The sequence below is a fragment of the Macaca mulatta genome, chromosome 13 (assembly GCF_049350105.2).
Source record: "Macaca mulatta isolate MMU2019108-1 chromosome 13, T2T-MMU8v2.0, whole genome shotgun sequence".
NCBI lineage: Eukaryota > Metazoa > Chordata > Mammalia > Primates > Cercopithecidae > Macaca > Macaca mulatta.
Window position 1 is genome coordinate 122,794,438 of NC_133418.1, and position 25,573 is coordinate 122,820,010.

The 25,573-nt window shown below is 40.5% G+C and overlaps 1 protein-coding gene across 8 annotated transcripts in view; it reads left to right on the forward strand.

The window, feature by feature from the left end:
- The window catches only part of MYT1L (myelin transcription factor 1 like), a 533,658-nt gene that overhangs the window by 258,466 nt on the left and 249,619 nt on the right, over positions 1–25,573 (forward strand). For all 8 annotated transcript variants that reach the window (XM_028831516.2, XM_077958484.1, NM_001265731.1 and 5 more), the window contains 1 exon segment: positions 14,101–14,246. The gene's annotated coding sequence lies outside the window, so the exon portion shown is untranslated.

The window sequence follows — 25,573 nt, forward strand, 5'->3', positions numbered from 1 at the left end:
CTTTTATAATCAATGCTATGGGGGTCCTGTTTATTTTTCCTTACTCCAAGGCCTAAGTACATCTTAATCTATGTTTTTTAGGAAGAGTCTGACTTTAGTTTTATGTTTTTGTTTTTGTACAGACAGGATCTCACTACATTACCCAGGTTGGTATCGAACTCCTGGGCTCAAACAATCCTTCTGCCTTGGCCTCCCAAAGGGCTGGAATTACAGGCTTGAGCCACTGTGCCTAGACTTGAGGCTTAGTTTTTGATATTTAACTCCTTAATCCATCTTAAGTTTTCTTTGCATATGATGTGAGAATACAGCTTCATCTTTTGTCGGTAATCATTTTTTCATTCAATTTGTTAAGGAATATATATATTTTTTAACTTGTGGCATACCTTCTCTATTCCAAAGTCTCCTCATGCAATATTCATAGGCCTGTTGACAGATTTTTTATTCTATTTTATAGATTAATTTCTGTATCCCAAGCCAATACCACATGGATTTAATTACTATAGCTTCAGAATAATTCTTAAGGTCAGGTAGAACAACCCCCCTTTCCTGATTCTCCTTTTTACAAATGTTGGAGATATTCCCAACCCTTTACTGCTTCATGTATACTTATCAAGTTCCTTATAAATCTCATTTGATATTTTGATTGAAATCGCACTATTAATTTGGAGAAGAATTGAGACCGTTACCGCATTAAGTTTTCCTAATCACGATGTGATTTATCTCTCTGTTGATTCAGGCCTCCTTTAACATTTCTTAATAAAGTTTTGTGACTTTCCCTGTAGAGGCATCACACATCTTTTCTTAATGTATTACTGGCTTTGTATTTTCTGAACGGATGTAAATGCTTTTCTGAACGGCTCCTCTGCAATGACACTGACTCACCCTGACTGCCAAGGCTTCCTGAGCTCCACCATCTGGTCCAGATATTTCTTGGTCAGTTCTTCTGAGGACATGATGGAGAAAAGCAAGGACTGGACAGTGGCAACTTTTCTCCTTTCCCCCATGCTTGCAAGGGGCAGCCACCTGCCCCTGACCAGGCCACCTCTCATTCCTCTCCATGCCCCACCCTTGTTTTCTTCATTTCTTGGCATTGCCCCCATAGCCTCTCCTGGAATTGGTCTTGCTGTAGAGTAAGTAGTTTGTAGGTCAGAGCTTTGGTGAGAATGAGAAACAAATAATATTTAAATTCACAGAAAATGTACAGAGAATATTTATGAGCCATGCTATTTTAATGACGAGGAAAGTGAGGTGCACAAAGGCCAAGCGAGTGTCTGTGATCACACTGCGGGGAAGGAGGCTGTTCTTGAGGGTCTGTGTTCCTGAGATGGACATGCCAGGGGTTCCTGCCTCACTGAAAGTTGTGCTGAGGTTTACAAGAATTAATCTTTATAAAGTTCTTGGAACACACCTGGTGCGCAGCAAGAACATATGAACTTTTCCATTATCATTACCGTTTGTGCAGCTCTTGTTTAATAAGAGAAGTAGGATGTGGATCTAACCTAACATGAGATTTAATTCTGGTGCCGCATTAGAAGAAGTTTAAAGTGTTTGATATGTAAAGATGATAGATCACCTTTTTTGGAAATTGAAAGAAGGTATTTGAGCTGGGCTTTTTTAAATGAATAAAATTTAAACATTTAGTGGGAAGGGCTGGTGTGAAAAACGTCATGAGGCAAGGAGACAGGAAGACACACTTTTTTTTTGCAAAAAGATAAATCATTCCTGGAAAACATCAGAATTTTAGTTTTCTTACTGTTATTTTATGCCTAATTTCTTCTTTCTGCTTTAACTTCCAACTTTGGTTCTAGATGCTGTGTGTGTGTGTGTGTGTGTGTGTGTGTGTGTGTGTAAGAGAGAGACCGATATGTGTGTGTGTGTGTGTGTGTGTGTAAGAGAGAGACCGATATGCCCTAGGAAATTATTACGTTCCAAAATTAGCAGCATTTTTATAAGTTAATTAAAGAGTGTCATCTGCTCTGAGTAGGTAAAAAATGCACAGGATCATATTGGAATGGGAGGCATTCTCTCATGATATATTGGAATGGGAGGCAGCATGGAGACACTCTGCTGTTCTAGGTGCAAACTCATTGCAAGGAAGCAAGACGCTCGCTGAGAGGTGCGGGGTGGACATGAGCTCCCTTTGTAGAATCTTACAGGACACCATGCCGGGTTACTGAGGCTGGTAATTTCAAGTTAAGGGAGGGTGATTAAAATGGCTACTCGGGATGAAGAGTTTAAAATGATGAGGAGTTTGAGGCAGGTGATCAATTTAATCAAAGTGCAATTGCTTTGGGAAGGACTGCCTCTTTCAAAGGATTAATGCATATAGCAAGGTGAGGGAGGAGATGTGCTGTCAAGGTTTTTATATTGCTATAAATTCTAACTTTGAATATATTTGTGACTTTGTAGCCATTAATTTTGGGTATTATAACTATTTTAAAATTTTTGTTAATGTTTGATTTGAATAGTATAGCTATGACTATACAACTATAATGTGATGAAGTTTTAGGAGTACACTTGATTTTTTTTGGTTTTTTTTTTTTTCTTTTTTTGAAACAGGGTCTTGCCCTGTAGCCCAGGCTGGAGTGCAGTGGCACTATCATGGCTCACTGCAGCCTCAAAAATCTTCTGGGCCCAAGCTACACTCCTACCTCAGTGTCTTAAGTAGCTGGGACCACAGGCGTGTGCCAACAAGCCTGGCTACCATTTTTATTTTTCTAGAGATGGCCCCTCCCTATGTTTCCCAGGCTGATCTCCAACTCTTGGTCTCAAGTGATTTTCCCAACTTAGCCTCTCAAAATGCTGGGATTTCAGACAGGCATAAGAGTCACTGCACCTGGTCATACACTCATTTCTTAATTTTGGCTTTATTGCATCTAAACACCAAAATACTTTAATCAGGAACCATTTCATATTTCATAATGAAAATAAATGAGGAAAAGTTATTTCATTGAAAATTTTACTTTCCAACAAGCTTCTCTGAAATGTATTTATTTCACTAAAGTAGAGATATCTTTTTCTACACTAATCCTATTAGATATGTTATATGTTTCATAATGTCAATGATTTCGTCTAAACAATTTAAGATTGTTAAGAACTTATATTGTCTGTAATTCAGAATTTTATAGATTATTGCCCTGAAAAAAACCACAAAAAACTCCCCGAGCAATATCTTAAAGTCTCCTCTCTGTAAACAGATACTTTTAGTCTCCCTGAAGGAGGTGATGATAATTATGTCCTTGACGTGTTCATCCTGGGAAACCTACACCGTATCTACATTTCAGGATGTCAGAGTGCTTCCCTCCATCTGATCTTCTTGAAAATTTCACTTCCCCACGTTCTCCTGGACAACTTCTATCCTGTTAACAACTGGAAATCATCAAACCTTGCTGTGATGGTGTGGACTCCATTTCACCTGCTGTGAACTCCATTTCACCTGCTGTGAGGACACCGGCTCCCAAGCAGGGGACTCAGGGGGTCTGAAGCTAGGACTTGAGCTGGCCCCAACTCACCAAGTCTAGGCACTGACCTTGTGTTTGCCCCGAGTAGCTTCTGAGAATGAAGAGGAATAATGTGAAGTCTGCCCATCATAGGTGGTTTCAGACTTGCCATATTCTATAGCCCCTTTTTCTGGGCTTCTCCCCTCCTCAGTTCTGCTGTCAACACTTAAAGAACCCAGATATCACTTGTGCGTCTAAAGAGCTTAGTTTTAAATAACGGGTATTAAACAACTGTTTGGTGAAGGCTCTCTACGTTAAATTTTTAGAGATTCTTATGTGCCTGATCTCATGGCATGAGTATCTAGTGTTAACATCTTTAGTGTAGATAGCCTCAAGCAAGGAGACCTGTAGAGATATGTCAGGAATTATCAAGAAAATGTGGATTTTTTGTTTGTTTTGTTTTGTTTTTTTGAGACGGAGTTTAGCTCTTGTCACCCAGACTGGAGTGCAATGGCACAATCTCAGCTCACTGCAACCTCCACCTCCCAGGTTCAAGCGATTCTCCTGCCTCAGCCTCCTGAGTAGCTGGGATTGCAGGCGCGTGTCACCACCTCCAGCTAATTCTTATATTTTTTAGTAGAGAGCATTTCATCATGTTGGCCAGGCTGGTCTCAAACTCCTGGCTGCAGGTGATCCAACAGCTTTGGCCTTTCAAAGTTCTGGGATTACAGGCATGAGCCACTGTGCCTGGTCGTGTTCTTTTTTTTTAAATCCAGGTTCACGTCATCTGGCTCAGAATCCAGTTCTTTCCATGCTCTCGGGGCATGGACACCCCCAGTCAGGAGCCCAGGCAAAGCACACAAAGCCCCCCACAGGTCAGAAGACCCTGCCCATGTGAAAAGTGTTTCCAAGAGGCTTTCTAATGCTGTCCTGTTAAATATGAACAGATAATGAAGATCTCTAGATGTTCATGCAAGCCCTCTAATATAAAAAGGACCCAAACAAACAAACAAAAAGAAGAAAATAAAGACTGTTCAAGAGAAACAAAGAAGCTATCACTGCCTTTGTCTGAGTCACAGGAGGGAAACTACATTGGGTTTGCTGAACGGGAACACATTTAATTTTAAGTAGAAAAAGAAGAAGATGATGAGTTGAATAACTAAGAGATCACTTAGAAATTTAAAGATGAGTGTTGAAATTTTAAAAAGTCTCACAAGAGAGATGAGAAGGTACAGTAGAGGAAATCTGATTACAACAAAATGGCGAAGGGATGGAAAATAAGATTAGAGGGTCTGTCCAGCTCCCACAGGACCAGTGGTTGAATCATGTAAGTTCCAGAAAGAGATCAGAGAAAATGGAGAGAAAACAACCACTGAAGAAAGCAGGGAAGACAATGGCCCTGGAAAAGCTGCAGGATACATCACATGGGAGAAAACAGATCTACACACCCCCTCATTCTGGGGAAATACTAAAACACTAGAAGCAAAGAGAAAATCATGACTCTGGGCATGGGGGTCTAGGGGAAAGGATTCGAAGAATCTTCAAGAGGTAAGAAGATGAGGGAGGAACACCATCAGACCTCCAGGGAAGTTATTTCTCATCTAGACTGTATTACTCAGACAAATATTAGTTGGGTGTCAAGACAAAAATAGACATTTTAACATTTAGGAATCATTAAAAATCTCCCAACAACCTTTCCATAGGAAGTTGTTGGATTACGTCTTCCACCAAAAACAAACAAACAAAAAACCAACAACAAGTAAATCAAGACAGAGGAAGACAGGGATGCAGCAAAGAGAGAGAGATTACAAGAGATGGGGCAGGGACCTGGTGATGGCCAAGGGGCATCATTACAGCCCCAGCTTTCAAGAGAACCAGTGTGGACCAGGCCAGATGAGAGGACACAGATGACTCCCTGAGACTTTACGCAGGACACCAAATTGATAACTAAGCTGTTCTTCCCTAAGAAGAAGATATGATGTAATTGAGAATTTAGGATAGAGTCATGAAAGGTACATAGGAGAGCATGTGTGTGTACGGACACAATTATATCAATTGCAGGGTAGAAATATTGTGCTGATAAGGAACATAGCATTAACGTGTGGTTCATCTGGCAATAGTCTCTCTGTAGTTATGACAGTAAAGCATTGCCTAATAATCTCATGCCTTGCCTAGTACAACAATGCTGGGGGCAGAAACTGTGAGAAGAGCTTGGGCGTGGAGTGCGTTAGCATACCTCCCAGTTCCCCTAGACAGGATGTGGAAGTTTAGTGGTTCACGGTGGGAAACCACGCAGCCACCCGTAGTAGAGGCGTATTCATGTAGGGTCTGAAGGCAAATGCCAAAAGAAATGGCTAGAAGCATTGAAAGTTTTCCCTCTGGGGAGCTGGAAGTAAGACAGGGGTGGTATGTGGGGAACACTGTTTTTGTAATGAGCCATGTAAAGGTATTTTACCCCTAAACCATGCGCGTGTATGAGGTTGATGAGAACACACATCACCTTTTCAAAGACCTTTTCTTCCTGTTGTTCATTGTGATGGCTCACAGTTGCAGCCTGTCAGACCACAAGCAATCTGGAGCTGGTCTGCACAATCTCTCAGGGTCTAGGATGAAGAATTTCCCGGAATCCAGATATCTCAGGTGCATTGGGTGACAGGGAGCTGAAGCGAAAGACAGCGCAGTTATGTGTTTCATCTTAGGAAAGACGACATCAAAGTTCTTCAGCATCCTTCATCCCTCTATCCCTCTGGTAATAAACAGATTTGGTAACTGACAAAATGCTCCTTCCCTGACATTGACAAATTCCCTGGGGTTCTCAAGGTTGTTGCAAGGGGGTCTGTGTGAACAAAGGCGCTAAACACAGCTGTTTCAACTTCTATATTTAAAACTGAATAGCATAAATATAGTTTTCATTACAAATAGAACCGCTTAGAGGGGCTCCAAATGGGACTCTAGCTTGCCAGCAGCTCTGGCAGTCACCGGAGGTTAAGCCCCTGTGCTGGCAACCCTGTGACTCAGCTCTGCACCCCTCAGTCACTGTGGCCCCCTCAGCCAGGCTGCAGGGTCCACAGCTCCCTAATGCTGGGCCGTGGAGGAGTTAAGCCACACATTCACAATGAGCCACTAGTGAAAACAAGAAGTGTAAGGAACCCTGAGAATAAAATACAAACTAGCAAGGACCAAATGTGCCTCAAAATGACCTGTACCCACTCTCTAAGTCACATCTATTAATCAAAACCCTCCCACTGCCGATCACTATCTCTCTGATTCTTTAACTGTTAAAAGGAAAAACAATTTACAGTAAAATGTACAACCAAATTAGCTTTTTTATATATTAAGAATAAAAATAACTGTTTATAATATATTATATATGGAGAAGTGCTTACAAATGTCAGACTGGAATGCTGCCTTCTACCTCATCACTTGGCAATAAACTTAAAAACCAAAAAACAAAGGAGAAAGGAAGGAGAGAGAGAGAGAAAAGAGGAAAGGAAAGGAAGAGAAGAATAGAGGGAGGTAGACAGGAAGTGGGCAAGGAAGGGAGGGAGGGAAAAAGGAAAAGAGGGAAGAGAAGGGGAGGGGAGGGGAGAGGAGAGGAGGGAAACAGGGAGGGAGAGAGACAGTGAGGGAAGAAAGGAGAGAAAAAGTGAATAAACAAGTTTGGCTTTCTTTAGCCTCAAATGCAAAAATTTCAAACAGAAGGTCATTTTATGCCTACTTTTCATTACAGGATATATCATTAACTTTCAATCTGTCTCTTAATATATAATCTGTCTAAATAACTAAACATAAAGTAATAGATCATTCTTGAATTTTTGGACAAATAATGATTTTTTATTCACTACATAATTAACTTAAAATAAATTAAACACCAAGTACCCTTGTGAAAGGGGGAAAGTAAAAACATTTTTCATATATCATGAATATTAATAATAATAAAGTTAAAATGAATTTTATAATACAGCTATGAATAATTCATTGATCTACAACTGAGTTTTTACAGTCACTTGTTTGTCCTATATGATATGACAATGAAGAAATGGCCCAAGTTCCTGAGAAAGGGACCCTACGGCCCCAAACTAAAGAACAGGGAGAGTGTCACCCTGAAGCTGCAGTCCTTCCTTGCTGCACGCTGTCTGTGTGCCCAGGGGTTGTGGCGGCCGTGAGATGACAGATAGAGGTTTGTTAATTTAGTTCATCTTTGATTCACTCATGAAACTGAGCAAACTTCGGTTGCACACATGATCTATGTCTGCAGTGGATCCAGTTCTGGGGTTTAGAGTCTAATGGGCTCTCTCCCCTGCCCTGATGAGCTCGTGGTGGGGTTGGGGTGCTGCTTAGGAGACCTACAGTTACAGCATGGTATGCTAAATTCTGTGACAGAGTCAAGAGAAAACCATAACACAAGATGTGTTGCAGCCTCCAAAGCTTCCTACAAAACTCTTTCTAGGAAACCCACCACATTTTCAGTGACAAGCATCCATTTATAATTATTGATCTATAGAACAATTTTTATCTGTACTGAGGCCTTTCCTTATTCTTTCTTTTTTTAACTGCAATGATTCTGAAAGGTGAAGAGCCTAAGAAGACACAGACATTATTAAGGACTTTGAGCGATAAATTATTCATAGAAATGTCACCCATGCATTATGTGCCCCCTGCCGAGCTGCAGCCCTGCGTCCCTTCATGCTTTGGTACAAGGCCTTTGGCCAGGACTGTGTGGAGAACTCACAGCACACATGTCCACCCTCAGCGGGGATGAAGTGCTGCCAGCACTGACCAGTGCACCTGGTTCCGGAGGGCTCTGCTCATCAACACAAATGGAAAGTGAGACCATTGGGTGCTTACCATGGTGCCGCGAGACCATTGGGGGCTTACCGCAGTGCCATGAGACTGTTGGGTGCTTACTGTGGGGCCATGAGACCGTTGGGTGCTTACCACGGTGCCGTGAGACCATTGGGTGCTTACTGCGGTGCCATGAGACCATTGGGTGCTTACCGCGGTGCCATGAGACCGTTGGGTGCTTACCGCGGTGCCATGAGACCGTTGGGTGCTTACCGCGGTGCCATGAGACCGTTGGGTGCTCACCGCGGTGCCATGAGACCGTTGGGTGCTTACCATGGGGCCGTGAGACCGTTGGGTGCTTACCGTGGGGCCGTGAGACCGTTGGGTGCTCACCGTGGGGCCATGAGACCGTTGGGTGCTAACTCTGGTGCCCTGCATGACTGTTTTGTGTTGCATGGGACAAGATGGCATGTGCTTTCATGGAAAGCCACTGGAAATAGTAAAACAATCCTGCGAAAAGCAGTTGCAACCCCGTTAATGCCCTCACCCAGAGTAAGAAGCGGGCATGCTATGGCTGCTGCAGGCCCACTCAGCCAGGCACCCTTTGTTCAGAGAAATGGGGACGGCCATTCAGTTCCCACCAGTGTGGGTGACACACAGACCTTTTGAGAAATAACAAGACCACTGTGTCTATACCATTGAGTGAACTCTTCCTTCCCTCAAACAGCAGACATGACCCAATTGTCCTTGAGTTTATATAAACTGCAATCACACTTAGATATGGTTTCAATTCATATCCCACTTTAAGGTAGTAAGGTCTATAGTGTTGTTGCTCCCATGTGAATTAATTCTTTCTTTAATCATCCTCAATCATTTCTAAATATTGAGGGAATCCTGGGCAGAAACATACTAGAGTGGAAACAAGGTGCAGATGTCACTGAGAAGGAGCCTCACATCCCTGGGCTGATTTCTGAAGTAAGAGAATCATACCTGAACAGTCCTCCCCACAGGGGGTGATGAAAACCCAAGAGAATAATGGATTTAAAATCATTTTGCAGAATGTTAATATACTACTCTTACTATTGTTATCATTCCCCAGTGTTAGAAAAAAGACTTACTTTAAATGGTTTTTACCTAATAAATTAGTGTTTATTCATTTATTTGTTCATTCAACATGAATTTGTTGATCATTAGTGTGTGCCAGGCAAAATTCTAGACTCTTGTGATTTAGAAAGAAGTTAGATAGCAAAGTGTCTACCACAATGGAGTGTAGTTTTCCATGGGGGAAGACAGAACATAAATGCATAAACAGATACTTACACACACATAATCCACAAGGGAAAATTGATGAATTGGATGTCACTAAAATTAAAATTTTACTTTACAAAACACCCTGTTAAGACAATGAAAAGACAAGCAATAAAGTAGCAAAAATACTTGGAAATCAAATATTCATCAAAGAACTAGTATCTAGAATATACAATGAAATCTCAAATTTAACGATTTAAAACAATGTAGTAAGAAAATGGGCAAAAGACATGGGCAGATAGTTCACTAAAGATGAAATTTAAATGTACATGAAAAGATATTTAATTCCATCAACTATTAGGCAAATGCAAGTTAAAACCACGATGAGCTGTCACTACATACCTGCAATGACTGACATAAAACAACAACACACCAAATTTTGACTAAGATGCAGAGAAACTGAATCACTGGTACATTAATTGAGGCAAAGTGAAATGGTACAGCTATTCAAACCAGTTGGGCGTGTTCTTTTAAAGCTAGCCATGCAATTGCCATATGACCCAGCTATCCCACTCTTGGGCATTAACCCCAGAGAGAGGGAAATGTACATTCACAGTAAAACCTACACACACATCTTTACAGAAGCTTTATTCATGGCAGCCAAAAACTGGAAATAACCCAGATGGCCTCCCGAGCATGAAGAGTTAAACTGTGTACAGCCGCGCCATGGAATACTACTCAGCCATTAGAAAGAATAAACTATTGATACAACCCAGATGGAAGCTCCAGAGAATTATGCTGAATAAGAAGAGCCAATCTGCAAGCTTTGCACAGTGTATGACTTCATTTATAGAACGTTCTTGAAATAACAAAATGACAGAAACACTGATGAGTGGTTGCCAGGGGTTCAGGGTAGGAGAGTTGGCTCTGAAAGGGAAGGGACATCCGTGTGGCTCTAAAAGGAAAGAGGCTGGGTTTGGCTATGAAAATGAAGAAGGTGAAGAAGGTGGGAGTAGCTATGAAAGGGCAGAAGTGGGCGTGGCTATTAATTGGAAGGGGGATGGATGTAGCAATGAAAGACAATGGAGTGGTCATGATTATGAAAGGAAAATGATGGGCGTGGCTATGAAAGGGCAGGGAGTGGGCGTGGTGATGAACAGGAAGAAGCTGGGCGTGGCTATGAAAAGTCAGGGAGTAGGCGTGATGATGAACAGGAAAAGACTGGGCGTGGCTATGAAAGGGAAGGGAGTGGGCGTGGTGAACAGGAAAAGGCTGGGCGTGGCTATGAAAGGGAAGAGGGTGGACTCGGTGATGAAAGGGGCAGGATGTGGGCAGGGCTATAAAAGGACACAGAGGAACCCTTGCTCCTTCAGTGATAGTTATCTGCATGTTGACTGTGGTCACAGACACAGAAACCTACACTGGTGCTAAAATCGCACATGCATACATGAACACAAGAGAAGTAGGAAATCTGCACATCGGTGGGACGAATCAATGTCATTCTGCCTGTATGTGCTATGGTTCTGCAAAATGTTATTATTGGGGGACACTGAAACACGGGTGCATGGGATCTCTGTATTCTTTCTTCCAGCTGCATGTGAATCTACAGTTACCTCAAAACAGTTTAAAACCAAAATCTGTGTAATATAATCCCAGATAATGACAAATGCCATAAAGAAAAACCCCCACTCATTCTCATTTGGGAGATTAAAGGAAGGGTGGATGAGGAGAAAGGCCAGCAAAGCTTTGGCTGAGGACAGAGTGTGCCTGAGAACCCCAAGGAGCTCTCGCCTGGCTGGTGTTATTTTTGTTTTGCAGCTAAGCTGCCTGCTAAACATGCCGTTTAAGAGCTCATCCTAGGAATTCCATTACCAGTGATCACAAGCGGCATCTGGGACAGGGAACTGTGAGCAGCCAGAACCGTAGGTGCATATTCCTTCCTACCGCACCTGAAGAACTGGGAAAAGGAGGTCACTGACTCACTCACTCATTAGCTGATTGTTCTGTGAATCTTTACCTAGTGAGGGCCTGTTGTTAAAAGCACACTGTAGATAGATAGATGACAGATAGATAGATAGATAGATAGATAGATAGATAGATAGATAGATAGATAGATACATACATACATACATACATACATACATACATACATAGATCGATAGGTAGGTAGGTAGGTAGGTAGGTAGGTAGGTAGGTAGGTAGATAGATAGATAGATAGATAGATAGATAGATAGATAGATAGATAGATAGATAGAGGTAGGTAGGTAGGTAGGTAGGTAGGTAGGTAGGTAGGTAGGTAGATAGATAGATAGATAGATAGATAGATAGATAGATAGATAGATAGATAGATGAATGGATGGATGGATGGATGTGCACACACACATTTAGTAAGCAGCATCATACACCCTGCAAGGGCATTTAGCCTATAGTCCATTTGTCAGTAGCTTTTAAATCTACATCTGGTAAATGACTCCCAGATGGGAATGCATCTTGGAACAAAGGTAGTCTCACCTCCAGCAATTACTCTAACTCTCGTTCCTCCAAGAGGGGTTCTCATGTTTGTGAGGGTGTCTCCTCACTCCGGAAAGCCCGAAGGACCCAGGGAAGGAACCAGGGGCACCCAAACTGGAATATTTGGACAAGCAGCCCTGATGAGAGGCTGAAGATGCTTTGCTGTTTCACCTGGGAATGGGAAGGACACTTCTGACTCCATGATTTGTGAATGTGTGCATGGAGAAGAGAGCACGCTCCAAATAAAACCTTTCGTTTTGTCCACGAAATTCTGTTTTGTAGATACTTATCACTTTAATGAAAAACCTGTCCCTCTCCTGACAATGGTCAGTCATATCTGCCGTTGAGGGACTGGGACTGCGGCTGCTCCCACAGGAGTGGCCTGATGGTCTCCAGGTCTTCCTCCTTTCTACCCTTTGTGAACATTGAAGAATAGAAAAAAACACTTTTCCCAAAACAACGATGGACAACGCGATGAATCTATAGAACATGCTAAAAAGCTTAAACTGATAGAGATGAATTTTTAGGATTACCAGTAGAGTAAGTCATTGTGTAAATTAACGTAATAATATTTTATGAAAGTAAAATATGATTGTTTTACGCATAGTACTGACAATATATTAGAGTGGCTTCGATTATTAATGTCCAATTCTACTATTTCTCAATCACTCGTTTTGCTTTATGTTGGTTTGTTTATAATATTTATTTAAATTTGTCTATTTGGTGTCTTTCAAATGGTGAAAATTAACTTGCATTTTTATAAAGCCACTGTATTGAATACCATCCCAACCTTAGTCAGTTTAGTAAGTAATATCTCAGAATGTGTTGGAAATAACTGTGCCTACTTTATAAACATTAATCATAGAGGTTTATACATAAGCCCCATTTTAAACACTATTTGGATGTTGCTTTATAGCCATAACAAATAAAAAAGTTTAAATTATTACCCAAGATGTTGCATTTTGTTTTGCTTTTTAATCGATAGCATGCTCTTGTAAAATCTTTTATGTGGAAATCACAACTTATTTGCTATCCTTTGAACTGAGGACAAAAATACAAACACACATGACAACCTGCTGATGATATTAGCTATGAAATACATGTGCAGATACATCACGTATGCTTCTGTAATTTGTCTCTACACATTTTATAATCTTAATACTTTGTAGACTCAATCATAAAAATGACTCTTTCTCTTAGTTTTATAAGAATATATTTATAGTTTTGTGTATTTTTTATATTACAAAGAGTAATTTCATTAATTTTCTAAAAGGTTTTTCTATAAGGAATGTTTTATTGGAAATTAATTGAGTGTGATACAAGGTTATTGTCGCCACTCTCCCTCTCATCTTATCTCCATGCATCTCATCATCTCTTATGTCTCATCTCCATGCATCTCATTTCCACATATCTCATCTCCATGTGCTCATCACGTGTCTTGTCATCTCCATGCATCTCATCATCTCCATGCATCTCATCATCTCCATGTGTCTCATCATCTTCATGCATCTCACCTCCATGCCTCTCATCATCTCTGTGTGTTCCATCTCCATATGTCTCATCTCTATGCATCTCATGTCTGTGCTTCTCATCTCCATGCGTCTCGTCATCTCTGTGTGTTCCATCTCCATGTGTCTCATCATCTCTTGTGTCTCATCTCCATGTGTCTCATCTCCATCTGTCTCATCTCGTTGTGTCTCATCATCCCCATGGATCTCTTCCTGTGTGTCTCATTATCTCCATGTGTCTCCACGTGTCTCATCATCCCCATGTGTCTCTATGATCTCATCTTCTCCATGTGTCTCATCTCTTAGTGTTTCATCTCCACGTGTCTCATCATCCCCATTTGTCTTATCATCTCCGTGTATTTCATCTCCATGTGTCTCATCTCCTAGTGTTTCATCTCCGTGCATCTCATCATCTCCATATGTGTCATCATCCGCATGCATCTCATCCCTGTGTGTCTCACCATCTCCATGTGTCTGTGCGCCCAGCCTGCCCTCATTGCCTACTTGCAGCAAATGCATTAAAGACCTGACAATCACATCCCTCAGTTAGGGTTTCGCTTTTATTATGAATATCAGCCTCATTATTCTGCCTTTTTGTTCTTCTCTAGAGTGGCCACATCTGGTGGAAGATGAAAAAAATGTAGTTATTGAATTCAATCAAGTGTTTGCATCTTTCAAACTATCAACAAAATTCCATCAAGAAAGGTTCCAGTTGGTCTCACAGACATATGGATATCCGAGGAGCCACCTAAAGGTGAGGAATTCTATGTGGTATTAATATTTTAAGCTTTACATGCAGACAGGCATTTTGCATATTTACCTTAAAATATGTTACTTTGAAAAAGCATAAATATACGTTTGTGAATGAAGCAGCATTTTATTTGATAAAGAATACAACACCTCTTGCTTTTAATAAGCAATTCAATATAAAGTCAGAATGTGTAATCTCTTGGTAAACATAGACTCAAGTAGCCTTCTGTTATCTAGTTACATCACCCAAAAGAAGAATTTATAAGCATACTAATAGGCCTTGTTCACCCTTCAGCAGTCATAGAGAAGCTCCTTTGTACAAAGCCTCTTTAAAATCAGATCCCTGTGTCCGTTATTAGTTCTATTTTGGGATATTTCATATTTGAGGAAATTAAGAAGGTCATTAATTGGGGCCTCTTTTGCGTTGCCCAGGGTTCCTGTAGGTGTCAGTTACTGTTGACAAACCTCGCTTGCTGCCACTGTGGGCTCTGGGAGTCATGCTTCTTGAAAAACTTCAGGTTACAGCCTTTTGTTTTCAAAATAATTGTAGTAAAATACCTGTAACATGAAGTTTACCATTTTTACAGTTTTCAAATGTGTAATTAGTGATATCAAATGTATTCACATAGTGGTGCAATGGTCACCACCTGCCGTCTTCAGAACTTTTTCGTTCCCTAACTGAAGCCCTGTCTCCATTAAACACTAACTCCCCAGGCCTCCCCCACACTCCCTGGGTCCCAGCATTCTGCTTTCTGTCTCTGTGAATACGACCACTAGACTTACCTCGTGTGAGTGGCATGGTACAGTATCTGTTCTTTTGTGACTGCTCTCTTTCACTTAGCGTAATGCCCTCAAGGTCCAGCCATGTCGTAGAATGGGTCAGAACATCCTTCCTTTCTAAGGCTGAATAATAGTCCACTGTACATCTGTCAGTGGACACGTGTGCTGCCTCCGTCTTTCAGCTACTGTGAATTGTGCTCCTATTAGCTTGGGTGTAGAAATATATATCTGAGTCCCTGATTTCACATTTCCTGAGCATCAACCCAGAAGTGGAATTGCTGGATCATGTGGATCATATTGCATTTTAATTTGTTAAGGAAATTGCTGGATCATGTGGATCATATTGCATTTTAATTTGTTAAGGAAATGCCACTCTTTTCCATAGTGGCTGCACCATAAAGTGGTGCATTATCACCACAGTTTACAAGGGTTCCAATTTCTCCATATCCAGGCCAACACTTATTCTTTTCTATGGTTTTATTTTTTTGAAATAATAGATACCCTGATGGATGTGAAGTGGCATCCTATTGTGGTTTTGATTTGCATTTCCCTCACAATTGGTGATGTTGAGCATCTTTCCAAGTGTTTACGGGAAATTTGCGTGTCTTCTTTGGAGAAATGTCTAAGTCTTTTGCCTTAATCGGTTATTTGTTATTGAGTTGTAGGAATTCTTATATACTACAGATATTATCTCCTTATCATATATATGATTTGCAAATATCTTCTGCTGTTTCATGGGTTGCCTTTCACTTTGTTGGTAGTGTCCCTTGACACACAAGCATTTCGTTGTTTTTTTTTAAGTTTTGATGTTGTCCAATTTAGCTATTTTTTTTAACCTATGCTTTGAGTATCATATCCAATCAATCATTGCCAAATCCAATGTCAGGAAGCCGATCCTTCCTATTTTCTTCTAAGAGTTTTATAGCTTTAGCCTCTGTGTTTAGGTTGCTAACCCATTTGGAGTTAATTTTCTTTTTACAGGTTTAAGGTAAGATTCTAACTTTATTCTTTTGCATGTGGGTATCCTCTGTGTGTTGAAAAGACTGTCCTTGCTCCATTAAATGGTTATGGAACCCTTGTCAAAAATCATTTGACCATATATGCAGGAGTTTATTTCTGGGTTCTCTATTCTGTTCCACTGGTCTGTATCTCTGTCTTTATGCCAGTACCACACTGTTTTGATTACTGTAGCTTTGTTGTAAGTTTTCAAATCAGGAAGTATGAAATGTCTGACTGTGTTCTTTTTCAATATAGTTTTGGTTATTTGGGGAGCTCTTAAGATTTCATATGAATCTTGGAATAGATTTATTTCTGAAAAAAAAAAATGACCTTAAGATTTTGAGAGGGATTGCACTGAATTTGTAGATCATATGGCTAAGTTTCTTAACGAGATAGAAATAGGGTTTCTTGTATTTTCTGGTAATGAATTTCTATATGCAATTTAAGCATGTACCATGACCTTAAATAATTATTTCTGTTTGGAAAAAAAAGTTCAGATTTTTACCTAGTTTTTCTGAGCCTGGTTTGATTAGTAATGAGCAATTACATAAGAATATCAAATAAAAAGTTTTCTAAAATCTTCCCCAAAGATGAAGATGTTGTGTCTGTTTAGTTTCTTAAAAACTCAGCTTTGTTTTTAAGGCTTAATTATCTAGCAGTAATTTTGAAGGCTTTGTTCTCTAGCAGGAATTTCTTAGGTAGAAAGTCAACAATGGCATGGGATGTTCCACTTAATCTCAGTGATTGAAGATACCCTGGCGTCCAGAGGTTCATTGCTCATGACAAGAGACTAGAAGATAACCAAGCTTAGATACTTAGATGTGGTGGGCATCATCCAAGACTACCATGAATACTAACAATGTATAGAGGCTCGGAGCACATGCTTAATACCCCAACTATGTCCATTAATAGATTATAAAACTTATCACTGTTAGAGCCCTACCCCATAAGTACCAGCACTGGCAACCACGAATTTCTCCTGCAAGGTGTGACTGTTATTCCCTCTTCAGAGGTCAGTAAAGGGAAGATCAGAGAGCCTAGGTGACTAACCTAAGATAACATAATTAATAAGTAGCCAAGACAGCACCTGAACCATGCCCATGTGTCCTGGAAAGAAGGCTAGTGTACAATGTGGTGGGAAGGAATGATGTTTGAGGATCTAGACTTAGCACAAATCACGAACTCCAAGAGCCTTTAATTTCACTCCTTAATTCAAGTCTATATTCAAGTCTAAGAAAAATATTTTAAAATTAGCATTAGAAATGACCTGATGAAAGTTTCACTCAAGAACAGACTTTGTTTACCACTACCCTTTTCTGTCACCAGTACTGAGTGGGTATTTCTCATTCTTTCCTCATTCTCTCATTCTTTCAACAGTGCTGAGTACCTATTTTGTGCCAGGAACTCTTGTGTCTGGATGTATACAAATAAATGAGATGCAGTCCTTGCCCTCAAAGACTTCACACATTGAACAAACATAAGGCATGGAAAGGACTAGTCTTTCCTTTGGTGCAAAATGTGTCTTATTCCTTTCTGCGTTCCTGAGCTGGGCATGTTTCCTGGGCCATATTAGGTACTTAGTCACATCTCAATGAATCCACAGAGGTCTGTGCAAGCTGTTGAGGAGGACACAGAAGAGATCTTAACTAGGAGCAGAGGAATCAAAGAGGACTTTGGAGAGGAGATCACCCCCAAAAGTGGATTTTTAAAGATTAGTTTATTAGATGAATAAATCTGGAAGTGGCTGACTTGACAGAAGAAAATACAAAACTCAGAGATGGGAAGCATCAAGTAATGGACATGGAATACTATTCAGTTTTCATGTACAGCTGCATGTTAGGACAAAGGGCTTAGCTCCCCATGGCTTAGGTTTGGTGTTTATAAAATGAGTATGGGTACTGTCTGCATTCTGTGGTCCACCGGAGACAGAATGGGATGTGGTTCTATTTCTCCCATATCGGATGGAACGTAGAACAGAATGGTCCTCTGTAAGAAGTTGCAAACCTCCTCTCAGTCCTTGAAATTGATGACTACTTTCTTTCACTCATCTGCCTGCCATCCTTTCTACCCCCAAAGTCTGGTGTTACTGTATTCAACTTTCTGAATTCAATTTTAGTAGCTGTTGTGTAGTTTGTCCAACTGTAGACTCCAGGAATTGTTCTGCTAGTCCTACCCTTGGATTACAACTCAGAATCAGAAACACTCAGATGGAAGGGGCCTTAGCACCACCGCCACTGCAATGCAGCAGCTGTTGCACACAACCCCAAGTCCTGCTACCTTCCGCGGCTCTCAGCTCTTCCCTCCCCTGCAGTGCTCCCCCTACCATGTGTCATCTTTTCTGTCTGCAGCAGCTAGCTTCCTTTAGCATCTCCACTTAAGAAGGACTTTGGGGCTTGATCTTATGGGAGAAATAAAAATGCCATAGAACAAGATTCAGATTTAGGGCATTTTTCTGTCCTCGTGTGTCCCAATTAGCCACTGTGATTGCTGAGCCGTGAACACCTGTGGCGCCTCCGCAGCTGGTGCTCTAGGAAATCCAATTTCCCCTGAACCAGAGCCCAAAGAGAAAATCACACTCTGCATCCAATTTCCATGCTAAAGACTTTCCTTAAAATAAAATCAGTATCTGTTTCCCAAAAAACTACATGAATTGTGTTCTGAATGGTGACTATTTTAAAGAAAAGCGTATCATGTGTCCAGAAGGAGAAATCTGCTGAAATAGCTCCAACTCTGTAAATCTATATTCTTTGACCCTTCGAGAGAAATATATTTAAAACAGTGAACAAATGTCACAAGGTAGTCCTGTAACTGCCAACGATCACTTGTTTTTGGGCAAATCTCTACAAAAAAAATTGTTCCTTTTTTTGTAAAACAGAAGTAAATGGTCAAATGAGATGGATATCATGAACCTAATGTAAACTACAAAAGATGACAATAGTTGCTAACCATTTATTACGCATCACTCTGTACCAAGCTTGGTTCTAAAAGTACCATTCACCATGTCTCATTTCATCCTCAAAAAAAAAAAAAAAAAAAAAAAACACTATGAAGCTAGTACTCTCTCTCTCTCTCTCTCTCTCTCTCTATATATATATATATATGTTTATTTACATATATATAAGTTTATTTTCACAAATACTAATAAAGACATGCCTGGGACAGAGCAACTTATGAAGAAGAAGAGGTTTAATGGACTCAGTTCCACATGGCTGGGGAGGCCTCACAATCATGGCAGAAGGCGAAAGCCATGTCTTAACTGGTGCAAGGCAAGAGAGAAATCAGGGCCAAGTGAAAGGGGAAACCTCTTATAAAACCATCAGATCTCGTGAGACTTATTGACTACCATGAGAACAGTGTGGGGCAATCCACCCCCATGATTCAGTTGTCTCCTACTGGGTCCCTCCCACAACATGTGGGACTTGTGGGAGCTACAGTTCAAGATGAGATTTGGATGGGGACACAGACCCAAACCATGTCTGTCTGTCTGTCTATTTACCTATCGATCTGTCTATATTCATAATTTATATTAGGAAAAAATGTAGAGAGAAGTTAAATAATTTGTCTAACGTTACACAGTTAATAAATGACACAGATGGGATTCAAATTTATGTAGGCATTTTAACTTCCAAGCCCGTGTTGTTAACTACTGTGAACTAACTTTCTACTATCTCTACAAAGCCATATGCAGATATTACACATTATTATTCTTGTGTCTATTTCACAACTATATGTAACATATATATTATACATATATATATAATATATCTATGCACTTGTGTGTGTAGATAATGTACTGTGTGTATATTTACACAAAGAACTTGTGGAACTGCTAGGTTGCTGCCAAATCAAATTGTTTTGCTTTAGTGGTGCAGTGCCATTAATATAACTTTATAGTCATCATCCTCATACATGTTTCCCCAGAAAGCAATCAAATAATTTTGAGTCATGCTTTGTCAAGATCCTCCCTAACTCGGCCGGGCGCAGTGACTCAAGCCTATAATCCCAGCACTTTGGGAGGCCGAGGCGGGCGGATAACAACGTCAGGAGATCGAGACCATCCTGGCTAACACAGTATAACCCCGTCTCTACTAAAAATACAAAAAACTAGCCGGGCGAGGTGGCAGGCGCCTGTAGTCCCAGCTACTCGGGAAGCTGAGGCAGGAGAATGGTGTGAACCCGGGAGGTGGAGCTTGCAGTGAGCTGAGATCACACCACTGTACTCCAGCCTGGGCGACAGAGCAAGACTCTGTCTCAAAAAAAAAAAAAAAGAAAAGAAAATCCTCCCTAAGTCATGGAAGAATTCTTTTCAATTGTTTTCCAAGTGATTCATTTGTGTTGCTTCTATCATAATTGTTATGATTTCATTAAAACAATGTTTATTGCAATGCGATGTTTTAAAATATTATGGATCGTTAAAAATAAAATTGTATGAGCTTTTATTTTTCTGGAACATAGTTTAGGAAATAGTAGAAATTTGCATTTCTCATGACTGGTATTATCAAAGTCACGGACCACCACCCTGTAGGAGAGTAGGATGCCAAACTACTGATCCCTGTCCTCCTATTCCGGAGTGTGGTGGAAACTGCAAATCATGGCACCTCCTTCCTCCGAACTGAGGACAATTGCCTGAAATCAGGGGACACTTTGATGGAAGCAAAGTTGGAAAGGAGGATATGTGGTTCAGGACCATGGACCGCTTAGGGGGATTCAGATCTAAGGGGCAGTCAGATATCGTCAAGGGATTTAGACACCACAGGTCCATCTAGGAGGATGGGAGGCAGGGGATTGCCAGAGATGAGTTTCTCTTTGCTTTTCTGAGAGTCGGGCTGTAGTTGGTGGAGTCAGCACATGAACCACCTACCTCTGGTGTGTGGCACAACCTTATCGCTCCTTCTGGGGCTGTGTGAGCTGAGATGTCCCAGCAGTGTCTGGTGCCCCACAAGTTCATGGAAGCTTCACACAAAGGGATTTTCCACACGAGAGTTTCTAAGCTTGAATGCCCTTGTTCCTGTTTCCCCTTGGAACAGAAGTAGGAAACTTTCTAATCCTGAAGTTGCCAAGCAAGCACAACATTTTGCTGGAGCTACACAAAGTCACATAAATCTCAGGAAGAGGTATCAGTTTCTGACCTCATCAGAATTCTTTTATAAGTGTTATTTTTTTTTTTTTCTGGTCAGGGCAGAAGGGATTGGAAGACTGTGGAGTGGGCTAAAGTGGTTCCTCAGATTACTGGCACTAATGGTTTTGAACATCAGACTAATCAGGCTCTATCCCCCCTTCACAAAATGAGAAGCAGACACACGGATAGAGCAGGTGCTTGGTGCACGGTATCTGCATTAAGGCCAGGTCTGTGCCTCCAACAGGCTCACAGTCCAAGGTCTGACACACTCCACAGTTTACTGGGGACAGCCCCATGTCTTGAAGGAGGTACCTCTACAAATTCCCTGGAGACAATCTTTCTTCTAGAAACCTGGAAAGAAATTTGTGTTCTGCAGCCTTTGCTGGGAAATGGTACTGTGGTGGTTTAAGCTGGATACTTTGTTCACTGTTTTCATATTTTCTTCTTGGTAGTAGTTTACATTATTTCCTTGAGTTCTAATTTTAAAACGATTATATACCATCGTATTCATAAAAATTTACTATTGTTAGTATGTTTGGAGAAGCATATCGTATTTAAATAACTAGCAGCATCTTCCATTTAAGCTTGTATGTAGACTTCGTTGTCTGCTTAAGTCAATAATCCTTCTTAAATGTAGTTAGCCAAATTTTTATCGTGAAAAATCAGTGTTGAGCTTTTAAATTTTCTTCCAAAAATAGAAATGTGTGACTTTATTCAATATGCTAAGCCTCGAACAATGTATCTCCCAGAGAATATTAATGTTTAGTAACACATAATCTTTCTTTTCACTTGTGAAGGAGAATTTTCATGTACCCACATTCCATAGAAGGTTCTAGAATGGCCATTGGGGGTAGACTTTGTTAGGGGAAGCAATTCTTCTCAGATATATCATTTTCGTTAGTCTTGTGGATATATTCTAATTTGACCAGGATAAAAATCATGTTAGCATTAATATCATAGGTATCTTTCATAAATAAAAAAATCCAGTGTAAAATCTGTGGGTGGGAATTAATAGCATCTGACCAAGTGAAATGAAGATCATATTTAGGTCCCACATAAGACATTAAACTTAAACGTAGATACTGCAGAAATGAAATGAATAAATCTTGTTGAGTCAAAAGAACTTTCAAGACAATGTAGAAAGGTGGAAATTTTAGTGCAGGTATTATTTTAATATCAGACCAATAAATAAGAAATTACTTCACTAAAATATAGCATAAATGGGTAAAATTAGTGACTTATTAGCATATTAAATTTAACAAATAAAAATATTAACTAAAAATGAGCAAAGGATATGGAAGACAATTCAGAGGAGATAAAAATGAATTTGACATTAGAAAAGCTGCTCAAACTCATGACACCATGACTTCCAAGTGGAGTCACTAAGTCATGGCTCTCTTTCCCTCTCAGTGGACAGTAGTCAGGCATGCTGATAGCAAAGTATTGGAGAGTATGGGTTATAGATGATAATTAGTAATATCAGTGAAGCTCAGAAAGGGTGTATCCTCTGTACTAGTAATTCCACTTCTAGATATTTAGTGTACAAATATTCACACACAGGAGAGCAAAGTTGCATTTATAAATAGACAGCCAGTGCAGAAGCCAAGAGCAAGACCTCTGACCACACCTACAGGAACCAAGTGTGGCTTCACCCTGGACAAGCTACTGGTCTCTACCTGCTGTGGTTTCTTTTTGTGTATGCCAGGAATAATCACAGTATTTATACCTGAGAGAGTCATGGTAAACATTGATGGAATGAGTCAAAATGGCACTTGTTGCATAGCAAGCATTTTTGTATTAGAAATGTTGGCTATTTTTGTTGCATTCATTATAAGTCTTGTTTATGAGAATAAGATTCTGAAACGACTTAAATATTCATCCATAGGAGATGGGTGAAATAAATCATGCTTCATTCATGTAATGGAGCATGATACATTTATTTTTTAATGAAGGAGATTATATAAACCTAGCCCAAGTTATAATATTAAACAAAATTTGCAGGGTGAAAAAACCACGCGTGTAATGTTATGATTTGTGTGTTTTAAAAAGCATGACAAGCATAGATGCTTGTCAATGCATTGAACTTCAGAGAAAGACCACAGGACAGGTTGTCCCAGAGGGAAGGAATTAGGTGCCTGGGGGAGAAAAATTACTTTTCATAGTATATCTCTTGAATCCTTAAGAATGCTGTACCATGCATATGTGCATTTCTTTTAAAATAAATTATTCATGTTTATATTCACCACATTTCATGGAGAAACCATGTGCAAGTCAATGTGTTGAATCTGAAAAGGGTCCCAAAGATACAGAAGGCGACAGTGGCCCTGGAGGAGCTGAGGACCCTGCAGCAGGTCAGGATGTGCACCCTGGGGATGTCGGTAAGACAGACCCACGGAGGACCACGGGGAGGGAGAGATAGAGCCATATCATTGGTGCCAAACATAGGGACACCGGGTCCTTGGAAAGAAGAAAGTTGGCCTGGAGATCCAAATAGTTCTGTTGAATTTGAGAGAATAGTGAGGAGAGAATCTTCCACCAGCTGAGCAAAGGCATTGAGGCGAAAAATATAGGTCCTGTTTGAGAAAAAGGCAATTTGTCTAATTTCTGATGCATTCACAGTACAACTACATGAGCAGAGGATAAGGAAATTGGGACATTTCATTGCCGGGAACTTATTTAAAATGCTTTGCATGCTCTCTTAAGAAAAAATAAAATATGAGAGTGAGGGGTGAGCAAAAGAGGATCCCATCCACAGACTATGAGGTTATTCATTTTATTTTTCTAATGAAGTTTCGTGAGCAGGTGGGTGGTTTTGATGATGCTCTCTGAATTATTCAAAGCACTTGCAGACAGGAGTTTTGGCCTCCTGCATGGCTCTGCAGGGACACCCCTACCAGAGCCTCTCCTACCAGGCCCACTGCAGGAGGCTTGCTGTTTCAGCACCTTAAGGAAGGGCAGGTAAAAGCAATCATAGTGCTGCAGCCTGCCTGCGAGAAGCCTGCCCCAGAAACTGTGATATCTGCACAGTGATGGATGAGGCTCATATCCTTGTCATTTCATGGGAGATTTACAGACATAACTCTCATTAGTGCTAATGGGAGTTGCTTGCATAAATCTTACATGCAAGAAGGTGAGAAAAACAGTTTTCTTTTATTCCTCATAGATTTTCTGTTCGAGGCTTCATTCCTTCAGTCTGGGGGCTGCCTTTGGTGTATTATCAGGCGCCTTGCACTTAAACTGCCATTGCTCCTCATTTCCATGGAAATGGACCCTAAACAGGGTTCTGAACTCACAAGTTTAAACACCTCCTACTTGTGCCATCATCCTTGCAAGCACAGATATCCAATTAGTGCAACTGATCCAACAAATTTCCATGTGTCAGTTGTACCTGCTGTGAATGTCATTCTGTTCAGTGATAACAGGGCTTGCATCCCAAAATAGAGGTAGGGGTTGAGGCATCGGGAACACAGAGTCCTTGTTGTGAGCTGAATTATTTTTAAAGTGACTACAGATACCAATCGCCTTTAAAGTACCGTCCTGTATACGAAGCCAGGGTTGGGTTTTGGGGGGAAGAAGGCTAGCCATGGCCCCCATCACCCAATCACCATCTCTCCCCAAAACGGTTAATCATGGGTCCATTTATACTATCAACGCAAATATTTAGAAAGACCTAGAGTCATTTCAAAGAAGACATCTAAGATTCTAAAAAGGCTTCGTCTCATGCTGCATCTAAGATGAGAGTCTAGCATTTCCAAAAGTCCGTTGCAGAGTTTTGTGCTGTGGTTTGAATGCACGGCATTTTCTCATCCCATTATACCACAATCACAACTTCTGGGTGTCTGTTGCTGGGACGCAGGAGGTGTTGGTAAGGGAGTTTGATACTCTGTGGGCACACCATATCTGCATTTGCAACTTTATTCTTATGTAACGGCTGATAAAAGTTTACCTTGATAACTTCAGGTATAGATAGCTCTGACTGAAGTGATGAGTATGGTGTATCGTGACAGAAAGACTTTAATTGTAACTAAAATTGTGCAATGATTTATAGACAAGTATTAACAGTGGGTACTGTCTTGCCATTGTGTATATCCATTTGTGTATGGCCAACATGGGAGTGCACAGGGACCCGTATCTGAGTAAGGTTAACAAGGTAGGTTAACAGAACATGTGTATACATTAATAGGAAAAGAGATATAAGAACACAAGCACTGTAAAACATTCACCCGGAAAGCTAATCCTTTAATCAGTTAAATTAAAAATGAAAGAAAAGTACTTTTGAACTCTTTCCTTATTCATTTTTTCCAAAAAAACAAATATCTGTTTGATTGAGTTCATCTCTGTCAGACAAAATGATAAAAATCGTGTCTGCTCTCTAATCCATCAAATTCTCCGTCAGTCAAAATTTAGCCTTATGTTTAGTGGAGATTATTTTT